This window comes from Carex rostrata, chromosome 13 (assembly GCF_964058835.1).
Source record: "Carex rostrata chromosome 13, lpCarRost1.2, whole genome shotgun sequence".
Classification (NCBI taxonomy): Eukaryota; Viridiplantae; Streptophyta; class Magnoliopsida; order Poales; family Cyperaceae; genus Carex; species Carex rostrata.
In genome coordinates, this window is record NC_135930.1 from 11,088,025 (window position 1) to 11,103,006 (window position 14,982).

General features: G+C 37.2%; 1 long non-coding RNA gene across 1 annotated transcript; it reads right to left on the minus strand.

Annotated features, from left to right (window-relative positions):
* Window positions 1–12,514: 12,514 nt before the first annotated feature.
* On the minus strand, window positions 12,515–13,661 carry LOC144564769 (uncharacterized). Its single transcript, XR_013514741.1, has 3 exons — window positions 13,595–13,661; window positions 13,021–13,181; window positions 12,515–12,704 (listed from the first exon to the last, which is right to left on the minus strand). It is a non-coding gene; the product is annotated as an uncharacterized LOC144564769 (long non-coding RNA).
* Between the last annotated feature and the right edge of the window lie 1,321 nt (window positions 13,662–14,982).

A 14,982-nucleotide genomic window follows, 5' to 3' on the forward strand; every position in this document is an offset into this window, starting at 1 on the left:
GTGTACGGTCTGTCACCAACCGCATGCTACTGCTAATACCTGTCAATGTAAAGTTACTCAGTACATGCGGTTCTGTCACCATCCGCACCCAACTGAGCAAACCGTACAAGGGCTGGTTTCTACTCCAGTTAGAATCGCACATGGTTTGGTAAGAACCGTACGCGACCTGTATTGGTATCAATTGCAATATGAGAGTTTCTAATCCTGTTCTAGTGTTGATTACTTGGTCAGTAATGCAACACCCTAATTGAATAAGTCCTGGTTGGGCACTTAATACAATCGCATAAAGATTAATGATAAGTCATAATTACTAATATTACAAAAGGGTCAAGTTCACAGTTACGTCATTCCTATATGCCTTTCATAATAATAACAATTAAGATTACTCCACTACTAGTCATAGGTGTAGGGTTTTCGGATACCACTTTTAGGGTTTCGCGGTAACCAAAACCCTTTTAGGCTTAAGCTGCGGAAAGAACGTAAAACAAAAATTTTTACTTCTAACTCAAGCCGTGAATTAAAAGGGATATGCCGGAAAGACCAAAGCAGAGTTCCTTCTGAAGTCTTTCATTGCAAGGACCCTTTTAATCCTTTTTACAGATCTACTCCATGATTGATTTCTAAAACTTTAATCTACTTACAAATTAAATAGATTAATATAACATATTTATACCTTGTTTCCAAATCACAGTTGGAATGCAGACCGAGCGAGTAGAGCCTCACCAGGGAAGGAGTCGACTCGGAGTATCACACGTGTGATACCTCTATCGGTTATCCACCAGGACTAACCGGAGAGCGGTTTATTTCTTCTGCCAGAAATACCGTAAACCGCGGAATTATGCAAAAACACTATTCACGGGAATAAGACGAAAACCCGTAAACACGAATTTTCGGTTGCTCAGTTTCATCAATATGCAAAACTGACATACTGCAAAATTCGGTAAAACACTATTCATCGATCCCGTAAATATTCTCCACAACAACCCGCAAGATTATACGTCAACTACGTATAACTTTCTTTTCTCAACCGAAACACTATTTGGGAGAGAAACCGAGAAAGAGAGAAAATACCGATTCGTTTCTGCACGAAAAGATACATGTGAATGTGCATATGTATATATGTGAATATATCTTTCTCTCTCTACCCCTCCACCCCTATTTATAGTGTTTAGAGTTGGTTGCAAAAGACCAAAATGCCCTCCAAGTTCGGCCTATTTACAAGACATGCCATTGACACCTCATCCTTTTTATATGTGAAATGACCAAAATACCCCTTCCACACCCTTCCACATCCTTCTCCATGCTTCTACACATGCAAGGTGGCATAGGTGTGAAATGACCATTTTGCCCTTGTGGATAGGATTGATGACATGTCATCTGGATAGGATCAATGACGTGTCATGCGGATAAGCTCGAATCTGAAAAGACCCGAATGCCCTCGGCCCGAACACAAATAATATTCGTATAATTATTCTAAATAATTATATATATATTTTTCTTTCGGTTATTTGTTTCGGTATCGATGACATGTCATCTGGATAGGATCGATGACGTGTCATGCGGATAAGGTCGAATCTGAAAAGACTCGAATGCCCTCGGCCTGAACACAAATAATATTCGTATAATTATTCTGAATAATTATATATATTTTTCTTGCGGTTGTTGTTTCGATAATTTATACAATGTGTCCTGCACATTTATAAATTAACCGGTCAACTTTTATATAACGTGTCACACACGTTTATAAATTAACCAATGTTTTTGCTTGTTATTTTTACATAACATTTATAATTTAATTATAACACGTATAATTAATTATAACCATCTTATCATTGATCATAACCAATTTATAATCAATCAAAATAAGATTCTCCGATTAACTCCTATATGGTGTGACCCAATAGGATCTGTGTTATGTTGGTAAATAGAGTTAAAACCGTTTTAACTTCTATAATCATGGGTGGCGTCTGGCAACACATCATGACCATCCAATTACACAGATGATGCTGTACTGTACAATATCACGATCTAGTAAACAATTTACTTGTGTCTGTTCCTCTGTCTCATAGCTATCAGATCAGTTTCAAGGTAGATGTGTGTCATCCTTGCTAACTGAATCTTTTCTTGATCTTGAGCATATTATCAAATATGATTACTCTTGTAATCATACCGCGCGCTGATAATCTTACTCTATCAAGGGGCCCAGTGATGCTATAACTCGTATAGAGATACGAGGGACAAGTAGTATTCTTGGCAGACTATCACTTCCTCAGCTAAGCTATATATATCGAAGTGCTACCGTTATGACTGCTTTTTACGGACAGTGTTAGATAACACTCACACATATATATTTCTTAGTGGGAACGATAAATACCTCATACTTTAGAACGTGACACTGAATGAAAAACATAAATGACACGAACACAATTCTATTTAATGTTTTCATTCGGGGTCTGTCAAATACCATGTTCCTAGAACATGTATCTATGTGATTAAAATGACATCTCGTGTCAAATGGTTTGTAAAACTTAACCATCTTTCAATCCACATACTAACCTTATAGTGGTAATTAGTGTTCCTGCTAATTACCTTGGTTAGTGACCTTTTAAGATTAAGAGTATATATCATCTATATTATGGAGTTTCACAATTTCAGTCATGAACTCGAAATGATCCATAAATTCAATAATACTCAAGGCAACAAAATGATATTAATCATCCAATTCATGAACAAAGCTTTATGATAAATTATCGTATTATTGACTTCTAGATTATTACAAACTAACAATCTCCCACTTAAGCTAGGAGTCAATCATCATAGACCCTACTTATATACAAAACTCTATATTCTCTAAGATCTCGTAGATCCTGAGAAAATTTCACAGCCAATCTTCTATGTGTTCCAAACTCATAGAAGCATTAAGCATCTAGTGCTTGGCTTGAGGAAGAGATTTTGTTAGTGGATCAGCTGTGTTGCTGACTGTGTCAACTCTACTTATCTTTACATCACCTTTATATTAATTATATCTTTTATAATTAATTATAGACATCTTATGATGTTTACGATCTTTCGTATTAGGTGATAACATTGTAGACAAGAAACATATCCTTAGTTCTCCTCAAGAACTTAATGATATTCTTTACAGCATTCCAGTGCTTTATGCCTGGACTAGCCTGATATCTACTCGTCACACTCAAAGCGTACGAGTCATCAGGGCGAGTGCACAACATGGCGTTTATGATAGAGCCAATAGCCGAAGCGTATGGTACTCTACTCATAGTGCTTTGCTCATCAGTTGTCGAAAGACACTGAGTCTTGCTAAGCAGTGCACCATGATTCATTGGCAGGAATTCTCTCTTAGAATCCTGCATGCTGAACCGATTCAGCACTTTGTCAATGTACGTGCTTTGACTTAATCCTATAAGTCTCTTTGATCTACCTCGGTAGATCTTTATGCCTAGTATATAGACATCATCGCCCAAGTCCTTCATAGAGAAAACTTTTCTTTAATGAAGACTTGGCTAATTGCAATAGAGGAATATCGTTTCCTATTAAGAGTATGTTATCTACATATAAGATTAAGAAAGGCGATGGCACTCCCACTAGCTTTTCTGTACACATAAGATTCTTCTTCGCATCTGACGAAGTCAAGCTTTTGACTTCTTCGCCAAATCGAAGATTCCAACTCCGTGATGCATGCTTCAATCCATAAATGGATTCAAGAAGCTTGCATACCTTCCCAGCATTCTCTAGATCTTCAAAACCCGTAGGCTGTGTCATGTACACATCCTCTTCTTAAATTTTCATTTAAGAAGGCGGTTTTGACATCCATTTGCCATATTTCATCATCATGAAATGCGGCAATTGCTAGGAGTATCCGAATTGACTTAAACATAGCCACGGGTGAAAAAGTTTCATCAATTCCCAGAATTTGTTTGAAACCTTTTCGCTACTAGCCGTGCTTTGTAAATAGTCATATTGTCATCCATGTCTGTTTTCCTTTGAAAACCCACTTGTTAGCTATGGGCTTCACCCCATCAAGTGGTATAACTAGGTTCCAAACCGTGTTGTCATACATGGACTGTATTTCGGATCTCATGGCCTCCAGCCATTTATCAGAGTCAGGCCTATCCATTGCTTCCGCATAGGTCAGAGGATCTTCAGTGTCAAAAACTGAGACCTCGTGCAGTCCCAAGTACCTCTCGGGTGCATGGACTGTTCTCATTGACCTACGTAGCACTTGTTCTTCAGGCTGTCGAACTTGATCCACAACTGTCTGCGGATCCAGTTCTACTTCAACTTGCGTTGAAGCACCTGAGCTCGAGACTAGAACCTCATCCACAACTACTTGTGGACTTGGTACTTCCAGATGCTCATCAGCCAAAAATCAAGAGGTGGGTTAATCTGATCTAGTTCAGATATTGTATTGTGTGATGTATCTTGAATTTCTTCAAGTATTACATTACTCCCACTACTTCCTTTTGCAAGAAACTCGTTCTCCAAAAGTATACCATGACGAGCAACAACTAATTTGTTCTCGGACTGGTAATAGAAGTAATATCCTTTCGTTTCCTTAGGATACCCTACGAAAAAGCACTTGTCAGATTTGGGACCAAGTTTGTCAGACGTCAGGCGTTTGACAAATACTTCGCAATCCTATTTTTAAGATAAGACATATTTGGGATTTCCCAAACCATAACTCGTATGGAGTCTTTTCAACTGACTTGGATGGAACCATATTTATCGTTAGTGCGGCAGTATCTAGTGCGTGTCTCCAAAATGATTTTGGAAGGGTGGCGTCACTCATCATGGAACGAATCATGTCCAGCATGGTTTGTTTCATTTTCTTGGCAACACCGTAACATTGCGGTGTCCCTAGAGGTGTGAGTTGTGAGACTATCTCACATTCCTTTAAGTACGTTTTGAAAACCATAACTCAAGTATTCGCCTCCACGGTCCCACCGTAATGCCTTAATACTTTTGTTCAGTTGATTTTCTACTTTAGTCTTAAATTCCTTGAACTCGTCAAAGGATTCAGACTTATGTCTTATGTAAGTCAATACTTTCATGAAACGTTTTGAGTCTTTTGTTATTGATGTTAAACACGTGGTTTTCCATTTCTAGCATATAAAGATCATTTAACAAGTAAGATGATCCATAATATGTCTCATTTTTATAAACAGAACATCTATTGTCCTTTATAACAAACGAGAAACCATTCATCTCTAAACACGAGATTGATATGATATTTCTAGAAATGGTAGGAACAAAATAAACATTTTCTAGTTCCAGAATAAACCCGCCAGGCAAGTACAATTTTATCCTACCGACTGTAGCGGCCGCAACTTGTGCTCCGTTACCAACTCGGAGTTGTACTTCCTTATTGCGTAACTTCCTCTTAGTGTGTGCATATTCGTGCAAATATGAGCACATGATCCAGTAGCCAGTACCCAATCATTAACAGAGGTCGCAACATTAATTTCAATAACATAAATACTTGAGACTGAGACTTTTGAGACATTCTCAAAATTCATATCTCCAAGATACTCCAGGCAGTTTCTCTTCCAGTGACATTTGCTATTGCTAAAATAGCAGTCAGAGTTAGCAGAAACATTTATCTTGGGAGAGTTCGTTCCTGGAACTAACTTCCCTTTGCCTTTGTACTTTAATCGCCGTTTTTCCCTTTTGCTTTCTTGATCTTCCTCCCACCTTCTTGGATCATGAGGACATGAGAGCTATTCTCAATGTCTTTATCAGTGATCCTCAGCATCCCTTGGAGCTCCTGCAAGCTCTTATCCAACTCTTGCTTATGGGAGTTCACAATGAACTCCGAATAGCTGGGAGGAAATGAGTTCAGGATAACTTCCGTGGCCAACTCGTGGCTCCACGGACAGTTAAGCTTCTCCAGTTCCTCATCATCGCTTATCATACGAAGCGTGTGAGTACTGACAGAGCTGCTCTCTACTATTTCAGCAGGGACCGGTGTATTTAGGATATATTCCTTTTTCTCACGTATGTCTACCTTTTCGGGTAGGGAGCGTAAAGAGAAAGACGTTTCTTTAGCCATATTTCTACAACGTTTTAAAGTAAAGATTTTAGCTTTGTTCATGTAATGTTTTATTCAATAATAAAACTCCCACTGCAAATTTATTCTATTCCCGTTTGCAGTAAGACCAAGATCCATGTTTTCACCAATAACCAAGGCAGTGTATGCATATCATGGCTATCAGTTATCTTAGGTAAGCAAACATGCTAATCACAACTCTTTGTGATTCTTAGTTTCGTTAAAACATCACGTGTATTTAACGAAGACTTTGCCCCGAGCCTAAAACTCATTTAGAAATCATCGGTAAGTAACCTCACTCTATTTTGTTTTGTTATGTCTCACATAACCCTCGACCACCAAAGGTAAAAGGCGATGCCTACTGAGTAGGTTTCAATCATACAACCAATGAACAACGATGTGAGGAGGATAGAGTGGGAAGGGCATACTACTTAATATTTAATGGGTTGGTGTTTATGCTTAACAGTGCCAGCAATCTTCAAAGGGGTATGTCAGAAAGAACAACTAATGTGATTATATTCGTATCTTTATAGCGACCTCTTTCATATGCTTCATTAAGCAGTCGTGGAAAGGAAGTCTTGAATACGAAATGTGATCTCCATTTTCTTTCTTATCTTATGTTAGAAAGAACGATTAATGTGGTTCTATTCGTATCTTTATAGCGACCTCTTTCATATGCTTCATTAAGCAGTCGTGGAAAGGAAGTCTAAAATATCGAATATGATCCCCATTACTTTCTTCTCTCAGCATATGTAAGAATGACTAAATGTGATTCTATTCGTATCTTTATAACGACCTCTTTCATATGCTTCATTAAGCAGTCGTGGAAAGGAAGTCTTGAATACGAAATGTGATCTCCATTAGTTTATGTTCTTATTAGTACCTCTTTGATACGCTTAGCTTTGTTAAGCAGTCAGTTCTTGTAACTGACTTTGGACACGTGAAAGTCGTCTGCCAGAAAGACAACGGTGAGTTCCTTCACAAATCTTTCTTTGACATCACGTTCTTTCACTGTTCCTTTGAAAGGAATAAATCTAATTTATTCAATTCATATCAAAGCAGTAAATCTAATTTACTTATATACGGGAGCAAGTCAGGTATATTTCTTTCAGTTTTAAAGCAGTAAATCTAATTTACTCCAAGCTGTAAATCTAATTTACTTATTTACGAGACCAAGTCGGGTATATAATCTATCAGTTACCAATTCTTTATTTTGCAGCTATGCTCAGTTCTTATTTATACCATTTAAAGCACATAAACAATTTATATGTTTTAAAATCAGATATTCTTTTCGGTCCATAAAGCAATTTGGTAACGTGACAAAGTTCCTTTTGGGCCAGCCATTAGGACACGTGAAAGGGGCTCCCAGGAAAGATCGGGGTCACAAGGACCGCTAAGACTCAATCTTTCCTAGACAGAACCATCTCTTTCTTGTGTGGAAATGACAGCTCTTACTCAGGTACTTTATTGCTTCATCACATTATTCGATGAACTTTACTTATCCGAAGGTTTTCGAAAAGGCAAAAAACTTACACTAAATTTTGCCATTTCAAAAGCATAGAGTAATTTGGTAACGTGACAAAGTCCCCTTTGGGCCAGCTATCAGGACGCGTAAACGAGGGTTAGACGAAAAGTCGAGACTTTTCTTGTCATTAACCTTGTCGTTTACGGGTGGAGATTAGCAGTTCTTACTTAGGTACTTTATTGCTTCATCACATTCTTAGATATACTCAAACGCAGTTGAAAGTTTTGCAAACGAAAACATAAAGAAAGCATAAAATCCTATTCTATCTTTCTCGGTCGGAAAACCGATCCAAGAAATGTAAATGTTTACATTTCATAAGAAAGCATAAAGAAAGCTTAAATCTAATTTAACTTTCTTAGTCGGTAGAACCGATCCAAGAAAATCTCATTTCTAATCGGTTTTGGACTTAAGCTGCAAATGTAAGAATTAAACTGATATGCGGTATATGCACCTAATTTGCATAAGTTATAACTTTTAGAAAATCAATCAGCGGGAGAGCCTTGTGCTCTGATACCACTGTAGGATTTTCGGATACCACTTTTAGGGTTTCGCGGTAACCAAAACCCTTTTAGGCTTAAGCTGCGGAAAGAACGTAAAACAAAAATTTTTACTTCTAACTCAAGCCGTGAATTAAAATGGATATGCCGGAAAGACCAAAGCAGAGTTCCTTCTGAAGTCTTTCATTGCAAGGACCCTTTTAATCCTTTTTACAGATCTACTCCATGATTGATTTCTAAAACTTTAATCTACTTACAAATTAAATAGATTAATATAACATATTTATACCTTGTTTCCAAATCACAGTTGGAATGCAGACCGAGCGAGTAGAGCCTCACCAGGGAAGGAGTCGACTCGGAGTATCACACGTGTGATACCTCTATCGGTTATCCACCAGGACTAACCGGAGAGCGGTTTATTTCTTCTGCCAGAAATACCGTAAACCGCGGAATTATGCAAAAACACTATTCACGGGAATAAGATGAAAACCCGTAAACACGAATTTTTGGTTGCTCAGTTTCATCAATATGCAAAACTGACATACCGCAAAATTCGATAAAACACTATTCATCGATCCCGTAAATATTCTCCACAACAACCCGCAAGATTATACGTCAACTACGTATAACTTTCTTTTCTCAACCGAAACACTATTTGGGAGAGAAACCGAGAAAGAGAGAAAATACCGATTCGTTTCTGCACGAAAAGATACATGTGAATGTGCATATGTATATATGTGAATATATCTTTCTCTCTCTACCCCTCCACCCCTATTTATAGTGTTTAGAGTTGGTTGCAAAAGACCAAAATGCCCTCCAAGTTCGGCCTATTTACAAGACATGCCATTGACACCTCATCCTTTTTATATGTGAAATGACCAAAATACCCCTTCCACACCCTTCCACATCCTTCTCCATGCTTCTACACATGCAAGGTGGCATAGGTGTGAAATGACCATTTTGCCCTTGTGGATAGGATTGATGACATGTCATCTGGATAGGATCAATGACGTGTCATGCGGATAAGCTCGAATCTGAAAAGACCCGAATGCCCTCGGCCCGAACACAAATAATATTCGTATAATTATTCTAAATAATTATATATATATTTTTCTTTCGGTTATTTGTTTCGGTATCGATGACATGTCATCTGGATAGGATCGATGACGTGTCATGCGGATAAGGTCGAATCTGAAAAAGACTCGAATGCCCTCGGCCTGAACACAAATAATATTCGTATAATTATTCTGAATAATTATATATATTTTTCTTGCGGTTGTTGTTTCGATAATTTATACAATGTGTCCTGCACATTTATAAATTAACCGGTCAACTTTTATATAACGTGTCACACACGTTTATAAATTAACCAATGTTTTTGCTTGTTATTTTTACATAACATTTATAATTTAATTATAACACGTATAATTAATTATAACCATCTTATCATTGATCATAACCAATTTATAATCAATCAAAATAAGATTCTCCGATTAACTCCTATATGGTGTGACCCAATAGGATCTGTGTTATGTTGGTAAATAGAGTTAAAACCGTTTTAACTTCTATAATCATGGGTGGCGTCTGGCAACACATCATGACCATCCAATTACACAGATGATGCTGTACTGTACAATATCACGATCTAGTAAACAATTTACTTGTGTCTGTTCCTCTGTCTCATAGCTATCAGATCAGTTTCAAGGTAGATGTGTGTCATCCTTGCTAACTGAATCTTTTCTTGATCTTGAGCATATTATCAAATATGATTACTCTTGTAATCATACCGCGCGCTGATAATCTTACTCTATCAAGGGGCCCAGTGATGCTATAACTCGTATAGAGATACGAGGGACAAGTAGTATTCTTGGCAGACTATCACTTCCTCAGCTAAGCTATATATATCGAAGTGCTACCGTTATGACTGCTTTTTACGGACAGTGTTAGATAACACTCACACATATATATTTCTTAGTGGGAACGATAAATACCTCATACTTTAGAACGTGACACTGAATGAAAAACATAAATGACACGAACACAATTCTATTTAATGTTTTCATTCGGGGTCTGTCAAATACCATGTTCCTAGAACATGTATCTATGTGATTAAAATGACATCTCGTGTCAAATGGTTTGTAAAACTTAACCATCTTTCAATCCACATACTAACCTTATAGTGGTAATTAGTGTTCCTGCTAATTACCTTGGTTAGTGACCTTTTAAGATTAAGAGTATATATCATCTATATTATGGAGTTTCACAATTTCAGTCATGAACTCGAAATGATCCATAAATTCAATAATACTCAAGGCAACAAAATGATATTAATCATCCAATTCATGAACAAAGCTTTATGATAAATTATCGTATTATTGACTTCTAGATTATTACAAACTAACAATAGGATGAGACATTCATCTACCAAACTATATCCTAATAGGTTTATAACTGAAGTTCGGATACAAGTGGTCACCCTTTGGTTATCGGTTAAGTCCTGGTTGCGCACTCCTTGTTCTCTTTCATTTAAACTTACTTGTGGGTCCACTAATCCAAGCCAACCAGCTCCACTTATTATATTCTCTCCTTTGCTACGTTTGGTTTATGAAAACCAAGTAGCTAGTGTCACTATTTTGGCTCATGTACTCCACGTTCATAGAGTTCAAGGATCTCTTCTTCTCAAAAAATCATTTGAAAATTAACATAAAATTGCAATAAAAGAAAATTTACAGAGGAGAAAAAGAAGAGGGCAAAATTGATTGCTAAAATCTAATTCTTTGTACATGAAAAACAAGAAATAAACTCAACAGGGTAGGGCATTTGTTTTTTTCAGGTTAGGGCAAGATCCAAAAACCTAGTAATTGGAAACTAATTTTGAAATTCCAGGGTATGACAACTGCCCTACCCTGCAGTATGCTGGATCTGCCCCTGTTCGAACTTATTTATCAGAAATATGAGCCAATTCTATTCAAGGTAGAATGTACAAGTTCTTCTCAGGACGTGCTATAAATGAGGGAACGTAGAGGGAAGGGAAGAAGTTTTTCATTGTGCGGAGCTCGTTAAATTGAGGCAGATTGAGTAAGTTCACCTGCTTTAGAAGGGGGGAATCAAAGAGGGAACAGAGGAAAGAGAAAGAGAAAATATTGTTCGAAGTAGGGCTGGGCAAAAAAGCTCGAACTCGTAACTCGCTCATTTACAGCTCGTTTAACTTGGCTCATTTACAACTCGAGTTGGGCAACTCATTTAATAAATGAGCTGAGTTCGAGTTGGCCCCAACTCGCTCACAATAAATCCCAAAATAATCAAACCCAAATCTCTAGACTGCTATTTGTGCTTCGAGATTCATGTAAAATATGTTTGAACTTGTGTTGTAACACTAACACTGGTTAAACGAGTTATAAACGAGTTGTGAGCCAACTCGAGTTGATAACAAGCTGAGTTTGAACTTGTGTTGTAATACTATCACTGGTTAAACGAGTTATAAACGAGTTGTGAGCCAACTCGAGTTGATAACGAGCTGAGTTCGAGTTGGCTCTACAACTCGTTATTATTATCTCAACTCGAGTTGGCTCGCTCGTTTATTAAACGAGCCGAGTTCAAGTTGGGGGTAACTCACTCAAACTCGGCTCATTTACAGCCCTAGTTCGAAGGTGATGCTCGTATAGAGTTTTAACGAAACCATTCACTTTTGATTTGAGGTGTAAGTTTGAAGAAAGTTAGACTTCGCCTTCTTCTTTCCTCTTCTTTCTCCTTTCTCTACGCACTACATTTATAGAGCATGTCTTTAATATTTGTGTTAGAGTTGATTAGACGAGCTTAGATTCAAACTCAAAATTTAAGTTACTTTAGTAGATCTTCAAAGTCAGATTGAATTAAAAAATTTAAATTACATGTTAAAAATTTTAAATGCATAATACGTAGTAATTGATATTTAAATCCAACTTCTTATAATTACAAAGTAAAATTCTAATTATTAAACTATAAATATACATTTTAGGAAATAAAATGAAGAGAAAATCATTCAAGTAAAAGGTAAAATTATTACAAAAATATGAAATAAATAGTAGAGTCTTTTTAGCTTACTAGTCAAGTGCCCGTGCGTTGCAACGGGGGTTGACAACAAATTAATATCACCCGATGAAATGTCTATTAGGATTTTATTGTTCTTTTCTGTTTGACAATAAATCAATATCACTTGATCGAACATTAAATTCAGCTAAGAATACTGGTAAGTGCATCAGGCGCTTAATTGGCCCTCCAATTAGCATACTGTTTATGTATATTAGCCAGAGATTATAAGAATCTGTTGCAACTTGCAAACAAAAAAAAAATTAGGAAAAAAGCCACAATTAACACATTAATTCGTTCTACTTGCTAAAATTTCAAAATCAAAGATAGAGAACATGATTTGTTGAATTTACCGGTTTTTTTTTAATATCAACAGTGGCTAGCTATTAACTTACATATTCATCAGAGAAATATTTTAAAGTATCAGGACAGCTATACCAGTTGTTCTGGTCCCTAGCTTCCCAGTACCCACCAATGTAACGATATGTGCCTTCCTTGCCATCCTTTTTGAACATCTCGGTTTCCATCCATCCTCTTGCACGCTCTTTGACTGTGCCATAAAAAATAGATTAATGAATATCTATGCAATATCAGCAGATTAAAAAGAAATCAAATTGGCAGGTGTCTAATACTTGTACAAGTAGTTAGACCCAATGCCGGTACCACACCTAACTGATGCAGTGCAATAATCTTACTAATTATGAGCACTAAATGATTACGATCCTTGTTGGCTTTTTAGAGAGATATTGTACAGTTAAAACTGAACTTGTACGATACCAAAATTTGAGAAAGGCCTTGCCCAATTCTACTTTGATTTGAGACAAAGTAGTTGAGGAGAGAGAAGAGAGGGAGAGGAAGAGACGTACCAGTCTCTGTCTTTGCTCTAACCGCAACTTCTCAGCATCGGCAACTGTCATACTCACCATTCTCTAAGTACCGTTGGTCTGGTCTCAGCCGTGAATCCGTTGGTGGCAATTACTGCAAAAGTCCCTCTCACAAATACTGGAGATTTTCATTTCAAAATAATCTGTCATGAGGATATAAAACCATTCTTAGATATAAGTACAAGATAAACTTCTTCCCCTTGCAATTCAAATGATCAGTGCAAGTCCTTTAATTATCACAAAACACACTAGGTTTAGTCAAATAACAGAAGTATTGGAAGTGCTCACAAATCACAAACACACCCGGAATGTAAAAAATAAAATGAATTCATCACGAAACTCTTCAAAATGATTAAAAAAAAAAAAAAAAACTAAGGAGCCTTCTTGAAATCTAAGACTAATTATAGCAGAAAAGAAATTCCTAAAATAGAAACTCCAAAGTGGAAGAGAAAAGCCTGCATTGAATTGATCTACTACCTAATGGATGACTTTGAATTTATCTAGCAGCAATTGACCAAATGAAAAAAATAAATATAAAAAATATAAAAAAAATCACCTTGTCAGGCATGTACTGTGCGTTTGGCAGGACCCTCTTCGCCATGGCTTGATTCAGCTTGAACGAACCCTTCGCCGTGGCTTGATTCCTGAAATTTTTCCAAGAAAAGAAAACCATTAACCCCCCAAATCGATCAACAATCCATCAAATTAAATAGTTGAAAAAGAGGAATCACAAAAGCAGGGAATCCAAATCGAATCAACTCACCTATTAAAGAAAGATATGCTTATCGGATCGTAAAGAAAGAGAGAGATGGAGACCGCGATTAGGGTTTTTCTTCTTTGAGCGATGTTAGGGTTTTTCTAATCTTGATGACTCAGTTACACCGGTAAAGATAGCAGTTGGGATATTGAGCATAAACAATTGCCTCACCTCGCCCTAGGTCTGATCCAGGCGGAGAAAAAGAAAAAAAGGGTTTCGCTAGGATCGGTTTCCTTCTCCACACCGGGAAGGAGAAAAAGATAGGTGGCATCAGGAAGGAGACAGAGAAAAAAAAAGGAGAAGGAGACTCACGCGTTATCTGTGTCGGGAAGTGAAGAAGGAAAGCGCGTTCCGCGCACAGCTACCGAGAAAAAAAATGAAAAGAGTGTGGCAAGTATAATGCCTTATATTATGTGTTTCGTTGAAACGGGTATTTTTTTTTAGTTAAATTTAGACTTCTACGCGTTTTATACTATGAAACAGATACATAAAATCGAAATTAGTAATTAAAGGCTGAGATTAACATGTGTTTTGATGAGTGGCTCAGATCTATTGAATGAACGGTTGAGATTTTGTTTGGATAGATAGAGGCTTGGATCCTAATATTTTCAAGGTGATATTATAGTAGTACTGATAAAAAAAATAAAAAAAAAAGGTGAAGTTGCCATATGGTCAAGTGGGAGACCCACAAATGATGTGTCAACTGTCAAGTAATTAAGCTGCTGCCTGCTCCCATGGTCCCACCTAGTCTCTGCCCATTCAGAATTCATATCACCTAATGTAACGAGTCTACAACGTCTGCATTAACTCAAAAAGAGCATCTTTTGAGTTAATAGATATCAGCCGTCCGATTATAAACAGAGTCCATCCACCTCCCACCTATAACATAGGGTGTCTTTAATTTTAGTGCTGGTCTAATTTGCACGAATTTCAAAAATGATTAGACGGTCCAGATACATTAACTCAAAAGATTCCTTTTTGAGTTAATGCAGAGGATACGAACTCCAGAATATATTTAGGGCGTGCTCCACAACGGAGAGTAAACCCCTCATTAAAGGAAAGGAAGGGGAGACGAAGGCAGACCGGAGCTGCCCGTCACGGTTACTCGCTCCAGAACGAAGAAATCGGAGAGGAGAGAAAGGGAAAACGCTACTGTTGCAGGGGTAACTCTACGTTGAAAGCTTCCG